Below are 14,636 nucleotides of genomic sequence, written 5' to 3' on the forward strand. Positions count from 1 at the left end.
GGGTGCCAGGGTGGAGGGGGTTATTGGAAGTCTTAGCCATAGCAATTAGACAAGAAAACAAAATAAAAATATCCAAATTGGAAGAGAAGTGGTAAAATGGTCACTATATGCAGATGACATGATACTACATATGGAAAACCCTAAAGGCTCCACACAGAAACCAACAGAGCCAATAAAATAATTCAGTAAGGTAACAGGATACAACATTAACTTACAAAAATCAGTTGCATTTCTTTACACTAACAATGAAATATCAGAAAAGGAAAGTAAAGAAACAATCCCTTTTAAAATCACATCTGAAAAAATTAAATACTTAGGAATAAATCTGACCAAGGAAGTGGAAGACATATGTGGAGGACTACAAAATATTGATTAAGGAAATTAATGATGACTTAAAGAAATGGAAAGATATCACATGTTCTTTGATTGGAAGAATTAATATTTTTAAAATGACCATACTACCCAAAGCAATCTATACATTTAATACAATTCTTATCAAATTACCCAGCACACTTTTCACAGAACTAGAACAAATAATCTTAAAATTTATATGGAATCACAAAAGACCCAGAATTGTCAAAGCAATACTGAAGAAAAAGAAGGAAGCTGGAGGAGTAACCCTCCCAGGCTTCAGACAATACTACAGTGTGGTATTGGCATAAAAACAGACATATGGATCAATGAAACAGAATAGAGAGCCCAGAAATAAACCCACAGACTTCTGGTCAATTATCTTTGACAAAGGTGGCAAGAATATACAATGAAGTAAAGACAGTCTCTGCAGTAAATGGTGTTATTCCCTGGATAACTGCCTGTAAGTCAATGAAGTTAGAACACTCCCTTACACCATACACAAAAATAAGTTCAAAATGGCTTAAAGACTTAAATATAAGACAAGACACTATAAACTTCTTAGAAGAAAACATAGGCAAAAGCTTATCTGACATAAATCTTAGCAATGTTCTCCTAGGGCAGTCTACCCAGGCAATAGAAATAAAAGCAAAAATAAACAAATGGGACCTAATTAAACTTACAAGCTTTTGCACAGCAGAGGAAACCGTAAGCAAAACAGAAAGACAACCCAGGAACTGGGAGAAAATATTTGCAAAAGGTGTGACTGACAAGGGCTTAATTTCCAGAATATATAAACAGCTCATACAACTTTATAACAAAAAAACAAACAACCCAATCCAAAAATGGGCAGAAGACCTAAACAAGCAATTCTCCAATGAAGACATACAAATGGCCAATGGGCACATGAAAAAATGTTCAATATCGCTAATTATCAGAGAAATGCAAATCAAAACTACAATGAGGTATCACTTCTCACCAGTCAGAATGGCCATCATTTAAAAGTTCACAAACAATAAATGCTGGAGAGGCTGTGGAGAAAAGGGAACCCTCCTACACTGCTGGTGGGAATGCAGTTTGGTGTAGCCATTATGGAGGATAGTGTGAAGATTCCTCAAAAGAATAAAAATAGATTTACTCTATGATCTAGCAATCCCACTCCTGGGCATATATCCAGAGGGAATTCTAATTTGAAAATACATATGCACCCTAGTGTTTATAGCATCACTATATACAATAGCCAAGACATGGAAACAACCTAAATGTCCATTGACAGATGGCTGGATAAAGAAGATGTGGTATATTTATACAATGGAATACTATTCAGCCATAAAACCTGACAACATAACACCATTTGCAGCAACGTGGATGTCCCTGGAGAATGTCATTCTAAGTGAAGTAAGCCAGAAAGAGAAAGAAAAATACCATATGATATCACTCATACGTGGAATCTAAAAAAAAAGAAAAGAAAACAAATGAACTTAAATATAAAGAAGAAACAGACTCACAGACATAGAACACAAACTTGTGGTTGCCGGGGTTGGGGGGGAGGGAAGGGACAGACTGGGATTTCAAGATTTCTAGATACTTACAGGTATATATAGAATAAACAAGTTTATGCTGTGTAGCACAGGGAAATACATTCGAAATCTTGCAGTAGCTCACAGTGAAAAAGAATATGAAAATGAATATATGTATATTCATGTATGACTGAAAAATTATGCTGTACATCAGAAATTGATACAACATTGTAAACTGACTATAACTCAATTAACAAAAAAAGCAGCTATCTCAAACAACAAGGACCTACTGTATAGCACAGGGAATTATATTCAATTTCTTGTAATAACATACAATGGAAATGAATCTGAAAAGAAAATATACAGATGTATGTATATGTATAACTGAATCACACTAATGTACTCCTGCAACTAACATTGTAAATCAACTATAGTTTTGATAAAAAAAAAACTTTTTAAAGATACACACTACTATATAGAGAATAGATAAAGAACAAGGACCTACTATATAGCAAGCACAGGGAGGCTAGATTCAATTTCTTATAATGAGCTGTAATGGAAAAGAATCTGAAATACACACACACGCACACACACACACACAAATCTGAATTGCTTTGCTGTACATCTAAAACTAATATTGTAAATCAACTACACTTCAATAAAAAATCTTAAGAATTAAAGAAAAAAGACAGGGCCTTTAAAAAAGGTAGATAAAATTGTTGGAACAAAAAACTTTTCCTTTGCTAACCTATGTTCCAGTGTCGAGGGTCTGCAAATTAACTGACTGTCACAGATTAGCAGGAGAAAAGACAAGGGTTATTCACATGTGTGCAGGAGCACTCATCACTGACTGAATAGACAGAGGTAAAGGTTTGCATACCAATATAACAAAAGTCAGGGGAGGAGTTAAGGGCTTCACTGGAATTGCATGGAAAGTTCCATTAGGTGTTTCGTTGCTGATGAAAATGGGCTGGAAGCTCCCTCAGAGTGGGTGGTTTATGGCACTACTGGTGCCAAGGGTCAGTCTTGTCCCACACTGGAAACTCTCTCAGTGGACAGAGTTTATCTAATCTCTACATGGCAGTTATATTTTCAGAAGGCTATGCTTAAGTTTAGGTAATGTTTCTTTCCCCAGTTGTTGACTGTTCAAATATTTTCAGTTTAAAGTAAGATTTATAGGACTTTGATGGGCTTTTAGTCCCTTCAAAGTTAAATGGGGTCATTAGGGTGGGCCCTGATCCAATATGACTGGATTACATATTGGAGACAGGGTTACACAGAGGAAGCACGTCACGTGAACATGAAGACAGTCTAGTTACTGGTCAAGGAGAGAGGCCTCAGAAGAAACTAACCCTGCAGGCACCTTGATCTTGAACTTCTGGGCCACGGAACTGTGAGAAAATAAATTTCTGTTGTTTAAGCCATCCAGTCTGTGGTACCTCGTTACAGCAGCCCTAGAAAATGAGTGTTGTCTATTTCATTTTGTTTTCTCCGTCTGCCTCTTGTGCATTATGTCAAAAAGAAACAAGTCTGCCCGGCAAGAAGAAAATTAAGGAAGTGTTCACCACAAAGCCTCTGACATCTTGGGTGTTCAGAGACATTTTCTAAGGTCAAGGGGAAACGTGGCAAGAATTAACCCACTTGAGCACAGGACTGTTGGAACTGTAAGGCTCTGCTGGAGAACCCTTTGTGGGGGAAGGGGTTATTAATAGCCAGAGGCACCCTCGCCAACAATCCATCACCAGCTTCCAGAGGCCATCCCTTTAGGTAACTGATCAGAGCCCCCCCAGTGGGTAAAACTATAACGAAGCACAGGTCTGCGGGCACCGCAGAGGTCAGGAGGCCCTGCATGCTGAAAGGACTTGCTTGTGTTCACATATAAGGGCCCTTTGGAAACTCTTGATAGTAGTTTGGAGAAACATTGAGGGTGGGGAATGGGATAGAGGCATGTGGGTTAGTAATCTACCACAGCTGGATGGTGCCAGTGCCAGGGAAATCTTTCTCTTCTCTCTTCCCTTTTCTTCCTTTTTCCTTCCTTTCCTCTTTCTCTTCTTTCTTTCCCTCTTTTCCTTTCCATTCCCTTCCTTCTCTCCTTCCTTCCTTCTTTCCCTCTCTTTCTATCCCTTTCTTTCTTTCTTTTTCTCTTTCTTTCTCTTTCCCTTTCTCTTCCTTTCCTTCTTTCTTTCCCTTTCTTTCTTTTCTTTCTTTCTTTTTCTTCCTTCCTTCCTTCCTTTTTTCTCTTTCTTTCTTTTTCTTTCTTTTCTTTCTTCCTTCCTCCCTTCCTCCCTCCCTCCCTTTCTTTCTTTCCTTTCTTTCTTTCTTTCTTTCCTTCTTTCTTTCTTTCTTTCTTTCTTTCTTTTCTTTCTTTCTTCTTTCTCTTTTCCCTTCCTTCTTTCCTTCCTTCCTTCCTTTCTCTCTCTCTTTCTTTCTTTCTTTCTTTTTCTTTCTTTTCTTTCTTCCTTCCTCCCTTCCTCCCTCCCTCTCTTTCTTTCTCTTTCTTTCTTTCTTTCTTTCTTTCTTTTCTTTCTTTCCTTCTTTCTCTCTTTTCTTTCTTTTCTTTCTTTCCTTCTTTCTTTCTTTATTCTTTCTCTTTTCCCTTCCTTCCTTCTTTCCTTCCTTCCTTCCTTTCTCTCTTTCTTTCTCTCTTTCTTTCTTTCTTTCTTTCTTTCTTTCTTTCTTTCTTTCTTTCTTTCTTTCTTTCTTTCTTTCTTTCCTTCTTTCTTCTTTTTCATTAAAGTAATCTTATTACTTCCAGGTTGGGGCAAATATTCAATACAATAAGAAGGAAGGAGGCTTTTGCATTAACATTTGAATAAAGCAGGAAAAAACTAGAGATGTATCAGAGAAGATTACCCTTTGTGATCAATGAATCATTCTGTCTCCAGAATAGAATTTTAATTGAATTAGATCCTTCTCCATTAAATCCAACTGGATTTTATTTTAAAGATTATGTTATCTTTTCCAGATTTGTGTTAATTCAATAAGTGACTACAAATCTCCTTCTTTATTAAGGACCTGAGCATCCTATGCAAAGTAACTGACTAACTGATGTAGAAAAGTGTCAAGCAAATTTAACTGACTTAGCAGAAATCTGCCTTTCAGAAAATGCTAGCCACCAAAGTATTAAACAAAAGAAAAAGAAAAAACTAGAATTCAATGATTTTGAACAATAACCTTGATTTATCTATAGAATGTTCCTTGAATTAAAAAATGATGACACAATATAACATTTTAAAATTATCATTTTTGCCAAAGGACTTCAAATCACATATTAAGGTGTCATTTCATATATTCCAGCTCAGCATATCCATGTCAACATCATCACTGTCTTATTTTATGGAAGAAGAAGAACTCTTCTTGCTGTTTCCAAAGAAGCCATGTCAATGCCCGAGGCCTAAAAGATGGCAGTACTGTGTTTGCAGCCCTCAATGAAACCATTTTAGAGACTTCAGCTGAGACACAGAAATGACTTAAAGACCACACAGGTAACTAGTGGAAAGAAGGGAATGGAAACACCTTGGTAACTTTACTTCTTGATTAAAGGCTTATGGCCCGTCTGTAACTTCAAATCTATCTCCCACCGCCCTGCACTGACTCCTCCACCTGGAACGCTCCTTCTTCATGGCTCGTCGGCTCTGTATCTCACTCAGGTGTCAGCCCCGCAGGCACACCTTCCATGGCACCTTATTTAAGAATACCCTCATCCTTCATTACGCTATTTCTCACTATAGCTCCCGTTCCACTTGAATTCAATGATACAAATTTGCATTTCCCTAGCCAGAACCTTTGAGAACAAATGTGCTTCCAACATTAACACATTTTAAAAAAAAATTTTAGAAAGAAAGTGTGAGGCATTTACTGTATATTTGTAACACCTTAATACTCCTGGTCTGGGCCACCATCCCATAATAAAATTCATTAATGTTAATTTCTAACAAGACTAAATAAAGTCTGTAGATAACTTCATGTCAGTTCAAGACAGCTATTGTCACCAAACAAGTTATAAAAATATGTATTTTTGGTTTTCTGAGCCTCCTGGATTTTAGAATTGTAGATAGAGAATTTGGAGAAATATATAAATACAAATACAAATATAAATAAAAACATAAATATATATGTGTGTGTGTGTGTATATATATATATAGTCTGCCTCTCTCACAAAATGTAAGTTCCATATTAGGGTAGGGGAGCATGTCTGTAGACATGCCATAAATATTTCATGACTAAATTAATAAAACTACTTTCCACATGTTGATTGTTTTGGACCATAATTAGTAGATACTAATTCAGACTTACAAAAATCTTTCAAAGGGATGTGAGAGTTGTTGATCTGAGTAGCTCTGGAATCTGACACAATAGAGACAGTGTCATATAGTGGATAAAATTATGAACTGTGGGACAGAGCCCTTTGTCTTGTCAGTTCTTCACTAAAGATATAAAAGCTCTCTTCTCTGGTCACTTCCTCAGGTCTTCATTCTCTAATGAAGGCTCCCAAGTATCTGTAAAAATTCAGCAGAATTTGTATGCTTTTTGATTGCTAATCTGTCAGTAAAATTTTCAGATCCAGTCAGGAATGCAAAGAGAGTCATGGAAAACTTCTTCCTCCTCTGCACTATGATGATGGCTAAATGACTTTACACCAGTGACAAAATTGAATAAAATTAAGCTCATGCACACACGCACACGCACACACACACACATACACACACACACACACACACAAACAAGTGCATGTAAAACTGGTGAAAACTGAACAAGGTTGGTGGACTATATCAATGTCATTTTCTTGGTGATGATTCTACACTCTAGTTAGGCAGGAAAACTCTTTGGGAAAAACTGAAAGGTGCTCAGTTTTTCTCTATCATTTTTTTACAACTACATTTGAGTGTATAGTACCTCAAATAAAACAATTGATTTAAAAATGAATGCTCATAAGCATTATTTCTCTTAGGATGAACCAGTAAGTGAGATATATTTTCTCTGATTCTATATAATTTTATAAATTTTTAATCCTTTTATAGCCTGAAAGTTTTCCATAACTAGATGATAAATGATTCACATAAAAGGGTTAGCAAGAAATTGAAATCCACTAATGAGAAAATTAATATTATGAGCATGAATCAGCTTGATATGGAAACATTTACCCTGTGTGTCTGGAAAATTTATCCTTCTACTTCAGCCAGAAACTGGCTTTAAAATGCATGAGTTCACAACCAGATGAAAGTCAAAATTTTCAGAATCTTGGCAAACATGATCATTAGTTCATGGAAACATTTGGTTTTGATTTTCCTATAAAGCCAAAAGGCAATAATAACTATACTCACAACTAACCGCTTAAATTTCTGCTTAATAAAAAGGTAGATATGCATGTCATAGATAAATATAATTTTCTTCTCTTTTCAAAAAACTGAAGTACCATCAGTTACAATGTGTCAATTTCTGGTGTACAGCAATGTCCCAGTCATGTATATACACACATATATTTGTTTTATATTTGACAAATATAGTTTTAATAAATGTTTTATTTTATAACAGTTTTTGAAACACCACACTCAACTTACCCTGTCATTCACATCTTACATTATTATGGTACATTTGTGACAATTAAATAACTAATATACATTATTAGTCATTATTATTAACTAAAGTTTATACTTCATTCAGATTTTCTTAGTTTTTTGCCAGGGCCCCTTTTTCTGTCCTAAAACCCCTTTCAAGACACCACATTACATTCAGTTGTCATGTCTCCTTAAGCTCCTCTTGGCTGTGTCGGTTTGTCAGATTCTGCTTAGTTTGGTGACCTTGTTTTGAGGAGTCCTGGTCAGATATTTTGTAGAACGCCCCCTCAGTGGTATTTCTCTGATTTGTTTTTTCCACAGTTAGACTTGGGTTATGGGTTTGGGGGAAGAACACCAGAGGTAAAGTGGCTTTCTCATCACAGCCTGTCAAGGATATTAACATGATTTTGACACCTGGAAATTTAGTGTGAGGGGATCCATTAACAACTCTAGAGAAGTAAAAAGGGGGCGCAGACTCTGGTCTTGGTTCTAACAGAAGCAGCTGGATGACTGTGAGCCATGAGCTTGCCTTCCCTATGTCCTTGTTCACCCATCTGAAGACTGAATTTTCATCCATTCCTAAAATTCAGCGATTCACACCAGCCAGGGGCACTCGGATCATTTTGTGGGGTAGAGCGCATGCATTTCCTTGGACTCTGGACCATCTCCTTGAACAGACATTGGTGCAATTCATGCAATACTGATAAGAACAGTCTAAAAAAGCCTGTATCCCCAAGTCAAGCAGCCTGAGCTATAAAGCAGGACACCTGATTTTTTGCCTGTTGTTAAACTTTATCAGTATCCAATCAGTAATTAAGTTCAAAAAATGAAATGGACCCCTCCTTCATACGTCCTCTCCCTTGCCATCCCTCCTGCTTCTCAATCACAAGTGTCATAAGTCCAAGTCTGAGTTGAAGCCAACCTTCAGTTACTGCAAATTGAAGAAAAAATATTCTATTTAACTAGATTGAATTTGCTATTAACACTTAATTGGTACATATGCAGAGCTATTATGTCTGTTTCTATTTGAGACAGGAGGGAAGGGGACAGGGCATAACCATTAAAAGAATGACACAGCAATCAGCACCAAGATGGTGGGAGATTCAAGTCCCAGTAGATGCTGAGCTTCAATATACACTCACCGAAATACACTAGGATGCCATATGGCACTCCCACAGTTGCCAGGGCAGTTTTAAGGGTGACCAGAAAAGGTCAAAGGGTGAGTGATGGCCCAGTTCCTGGGAACCCCACCCCCCTCCCCAAAGTAGTTGAATCAGTCCTCCCACTTGTTAGCATATGGAGTTACCAAGCCCATAAGAACTAACAACCCCACACCCTGTGGCCTCTCCTTTCTGGGTGAGACGGTCCGCACTCTTGTCTATGGAGTGTGTATCTGCTTTTACTTTAAACTGAGCACCCAACCCCACACCTCGTGGCCTTTCTCTCACCTTCTGAAACAGCCTGCACTCTGTCTATGCAGTATGTATCTCTCTGAATAAATCTATCTTTACTCAACTGTGGCTCACTCTTGAATTCTTTCCTGCATGAAGCCAAGGACCCATACTTGGTGGAATGCATGCCAGGGACTCAATCAAGACCTGGGACGTGGCCATCTTCTTGCCCCACATTTTTCCTGTATCACATTTACACACAGAAGTTAAAATCAGATTTTTCAGAAGCACCATAGCTAAAAACTTTCAGTAATATTTTGTTTTCTTTCTATTTTTAAAAAACTCCTCCTCTCACCATCTGGTATAGTTTGCCAAAAGCACTAAAAAGATGGCAGGACAAGGAAAAGGAACTTGGGTGGTCCGCAAATTGGGCAACACTGTCTTCGCCAAACTGAGAATTTACATGTGGTGAGTAGTGTCCTGTGTCCTCACCTCCTTCCCCTCAAACTTGTAGGACTTACAAGCCTTTGTCTTTGGCATGTGGTCATTAATAGCAAGTCACCAGGAGAAATCTCAGCAAGGCACACAGCCCAGATCCCTGTAATGTTCACAAAGTTTGATAAATACAGATGGTGTCTTCTAAGAGATAGGTAAATACATCAGTTTTCCTCTAGTGGAAAACTACTATACGAAAGCAGAAAGAAAATTCTCCTTGACATTTGGAAAATATCAGTGTCCACAGATGGAAGGAACAGTCTATTGGCAGTAGAATTAAACTTCCACATTTTAAATGAGCAAACCACCTATCCGAAACAACCTAGACATTGTTTGCTAATAGTTATTCTAAAATTGTTTTTATAAAATATTTTGTATGTTTCCATTACAATTTTATTTCTCTTAACTTTTTGTGTAACTTTTTTTTTTAAATCCAGAATTCACTTTTGACCTTGAGGAGTGACTGTAATGTTTGAGGAGAGGAAGCTGAGTTGTGGCAGGAAAATTTCTATCTTGACAGCTTAGGTCTCTCTCTCTCTTCTTTTTTCCTGTTTCTAAGACCAGATTTGTTTATTATCTCAAACTGCTCATGCTCCCTGGAATTCCATGTGTACACACATTGGTCACTGAAGTATATACTTTATCACGGAATCCTGAAATCTATGGAAATCAAATGGAAACCTAAGTATTAAGCTGAAATTTCAATCAATTTAAACCCTGTTCACCCCTAAGCTCTCAATCACAAAATGTGACTCAATAATGCACAAAATGACTAAAATGAAAATTCACATCCAAGTATCTGCGTTCTAGAGATCCACTTCTGTATTCGTCCTTGTCAGCCAAAACACAGCAATATCAAGACTGGAGAAAATTATGAATATTTGTTCATAACTAAACTTTATTCTCAACACTTTTCAGTATCTCTTTTTTCCCCAAAAAATCTGTATTAGAAAAAGATTATTAACAACCTTTTTCATTGTAAAAATAAAATTGTAACAACTAAGGGGCATTTGTGTTTTGAGTGCTGCCCACATGTAGAGAAAAAACTTCCTATGTACCATGTTTCTCCTATTTTTCATCTGTCTTGTCCAACAATAAAAATTCTTTATCCTTCAAGATCAGGAAAAACCTTTTAGTTAAAAAGAATAGGGACATAGAACAGAAACTTATGGTTACCAAGGGGAAAGGGATAAATTGGGAGATTGAGATTTGCAGATACCGACTGGTATATATAAAATAGATAAACAAGTTTATACTGTAGGTCAGGAAACTATATTCAGTATCTTGTAGTAGCTTATGGTGAAAAAGAATATGAAAATGAATATATGTGAATGTTCATGTATGACTGAGGAATTGCGCTGTGCACCAGAAACTGACACAGCACTGTAAACTGACTATACCTCAATAAAAAAAAAAAAAAATCACTTTACAAAACTGAAAACAAAATAGGGAAGAAGTTTGTGTTTTAAATAAAATTTCTTTAGGGGAATGACCAGTAGTTACTTGGGGAAATGGAATGGAGGACTAGGAAAATCTAGGAATGGATTTAAGAAGTACTAACTCTTAGATGTTAATAAATTGGTTTTCACTCGCACACTGACATCAAATATGTGGATTTTCCACACAAAGCAATTCTCTGATTCTCTGCAGACACCAACTAGATGTCTTATAATTTAATGAAATTCTTACACCGCCCAGAGTCAGAGCAGACCCCACAGGTCAAGGATTCAGTCACAAAAGACTGGTCCGGACTTCTGATGCCTGTCCCAAGTCCCAGGTTGTTGCTTTATTTCTGACCACCCGGCTATAAATCAGGAGTTCCCGTAACAACCTACTAGGGTTTGATAATTTGCTGCAACAGCTCACAGATCCTTGTTTACTTGTTACTTAATCTTTACTTATATTTATCGGTTTATTATTAAGGGTATTATTATAAAGGAAACAAGGGAGCACCCAGAAGAAGAGGCATATAGAGTGGGGTCCAGAAAGATCCTGAGACAGGAGCTTCTGTCTCTGTGGAGTTGAGCGCATCACCCTCCTGGCATATGAATGTTTTCACCAACCCAGAAGCTCTCCAGACCCAGTCCTTTTGGATTTTATGAGGCCTTATTGCATAGGTATTGTTTGATTAAACCACTGGCCAATTGGGGATTAATTAAAGATTCAACCCTCTAATCATTCCTCAGCCTTTCTGGCAAGTAGCCCCATCCTGAAGCTCTCTGGGGGCCCCCACCATCAGTCCTTTACATAAAGATATTCTTATCACAGGGGAGATTCCAAGAGTCTTAGAAGCTCTTGTATAGGAACCAGAGACCAAGACCAAATATTATGAAAAGAGATGCTCCTATCACTTCTATCATTTAGAACATTGTAAGGGTTTTAGGAGCTCCAGGAAGTGGAGACAAAGGCCAAATATATACTTCTTCTTATATTACATAATCATACAAGTTACAACAGAGAAACATGTACTAAAGGAAAGTCATGTGTGAAAAGTTATTATAAAGTATCTGGCAGAAGATGATTCAGCTTTAAGCGGGCAGCAGTCAGCAACAGTGTGTCCTCCTTCTCCAACTGCAGTCTCCTGTTCTCTTTGCCCTTTCAGTATTTCTAAATGGGGAGGGGACTGTTGTCCATGTGTCCCCAGGAGCCAAGCTAGGTGTGAGGATTCATGCAGGGGGAAGAAGAAGCTCTCAAGCTATTTGAGCCTACATTAGGCAAGTCAGCTTTAGAGGTCACCATGGGATTAAAGACAGTAAAACCAGATTCTCAGTTAATAAGGCTAAAATTATGAAATGTGAATAGTTGCCAAAAATTACCCACTTAATTACTCTTCTCTGAGTAATTTTTTACCCTCTTCCTCTGCTTTTCTCTTGTCTTTCCACCCTTTCTCTGACGTCACTGCTGATGTCCAGATAATTATGTAGAGTGTTCATGCAACACAGCCGTGCCAGACAAAGAAGCATCTTAGACTCTGTCTGCAAAGCATTCTGCTACTGAGTTTAGAAGATGTGTTCGTTTTCTACTGCTGCACAACAAATGACCACAAGTTTAGTGGCTTAAAGCAGCACACATTAATTATCTCGTAGTTTCTGTGAATCAAGAGGCTGGTAACAGTTTGGGTCTTTTACTTAGAGTCTCACAATCAAGGCATCAGCCAGGATGCATTCTCATCTGGAGGCTCTTATGTGGAGACGAATCTGCTTCAAAGCTCACTCAGGTTGTTGGCAGAATTCCTTCCCTTTCTGTGAAAGAAGTGAGGGCCCCAGATGCTTGCTAGGTATGAGCTGGTGACATGATATAATGAGGCTACCCTCAGCTGCAGAGACCAGGCGTGGTTCCTAGAAGCTGTTCACAGTGCCTTGCTATGTGGTCTTCCTAACGAGGCCACTTACTTGATCAAGCCAATGAGGAGAAGCCCTAGCATGTGTCCACTAGCAAGGAGGAGTCTCACAAACTGTAATGTAATGTAAACTGTATCACAATCACAAGAGTGATACTTCGTCACTGTTGTCTTTTTCTATTGGCTAGAAGCAAGTCTCGGGTCCTATCACCCTCAAGGGGAGGGAATTACACAGTCACAAACACTGGGAGGTGGGCATCATGGGGAGCCACCTTATTCCACATTGGGGAAACTGGGGACACTAAAAAATTACATATTATGTTTATAATTATATATACAAATATATCTATATCTATGTACTACTCGTATTCCTTGAAATTGATCTCTAGAAAGGCTACAGGCTAACAGTAAGCTTAAATGCAACCTAGCATGTTAATATATTCCACTCATGTAGACATAATAGATGTGTTCAGGGCAGACCCTTTATTACAAACTATGATTCCTTTTAAGGAAGCACACATAGGAGTGTACAATGGACTCCTTGATATACTTACACACTGCTCATTATCTTATGCACAGAAACATTCAATACCAGTGTTTCAGCTACAGCAACCTCCCATCAAACCTACTTCAGTCCAGAAAGTAGGATATCCAGTGCCCATATTTAACAAAATACATTGACTACTAGGAAAGATATACCATGTCTACTGAAAAGTTAAACTCCAGAGGATTCCAAAAGGATTCTTGCAAGCTGTGCCCATAATTCTACCCATTTTTCATAATGAATAACAAATTCTCAGAGATGGTAAAGTCAAACAGAAACTACATACTGAAATTCAAATAAATAATTTACCTCCTCTGTAGAAATATACATCATTGTTCACCAAAGATAATTAGATTTTAAACTTCATTCTTTCTCAGCGGTTATCTGTACAAGCACAAAAGAATTTATTCTACACACTAATGTTTTCAAAGACCACGTTTAATGGATTTCAAAATTAATAGCTGTCAAATAATGCACACCAACACACACTGGTCACATGTTTCCTACAATGCTCAAATTCCAGATGAGTAGGTTCAGAAAATAAAATTTTAATTTAAAGGAGGATGCAAGGATTTAATCAAGATTATCATGGGTTCTTTTATCTTCCCTTTGCATATCTGGGGGCACGGATGTGCAACCATATCACCTGAATGCTGCTCTGATTTGTCTCCCTCCATCTTAGTGATCTCATCCAGTCACTGTCATTGTCCACCTCTCTTTAACCAGTTTTTTTCACACTTTGTATAAGCATGAATGCAATTTTTCTAATCGAAAGCCTTCAGTGGCTCCTTATTACCTACAGGGGAAAACCCAGATTACTTAGTAGGACGTCCACAGTCTTCCATCATCTGGCCTCAACTTGCCTTTCCAGGATCAGCCTTTGCTGTTCTTTGTCTCACCATACAGACCCACGCTCACTCATCTCCAAATGCACATGGTCTTGCATAATTTTCTCCCTCCATATAAATAGCATTTATATACCATGTTCATGAAGCCAGTTCTCTTCTCGTTCTCTTGATGTTGATCTCTGGTGCATCTGTCAAGACCAAACTGGAAAGTCCACTGCCATGTTGATATGAAGTGCTTTCCCCGCACTTCCCAGAAATTACCAAAAGGCTTCATTCTTATTGAAATTTAAAAAGAAAGACATAATTGAACTACAGTTTAATTATTTGTTAGACTAACTAGATCATGAACTGCTCAAAATCAGGGACTGTATCTTACATTTTTTATTCCAAGCGCTTTCTGTGATAGTGGTGCCTGCTCTATGGTGTAAACGCTCTCTAATTGTTTACTAAATTGGTGTTTTTCTTTGTACATATCTCAGGTTGGTTATTTTTTGAACCACTATTCATTTTAATAATTAAATTAATATATATGTCTTTATTTATTTAGTCAACTGTGTTGTTTTTTTCCTATTGAGAAAACCAGAGATAT

Source organism: Vicugna pacos, chromosome 2 (assembly GCF_048564905.1).
Source record: "Vicugna pacos chromosome 2, VicPac4, whole genome shotgun sequence".
Taxonomy (NCBI): Eukaryota; Metazoa; Chordata; class Mammalia; order Artiodactyla; family Camelidae; genus Vicugna; species Vicugna pacos.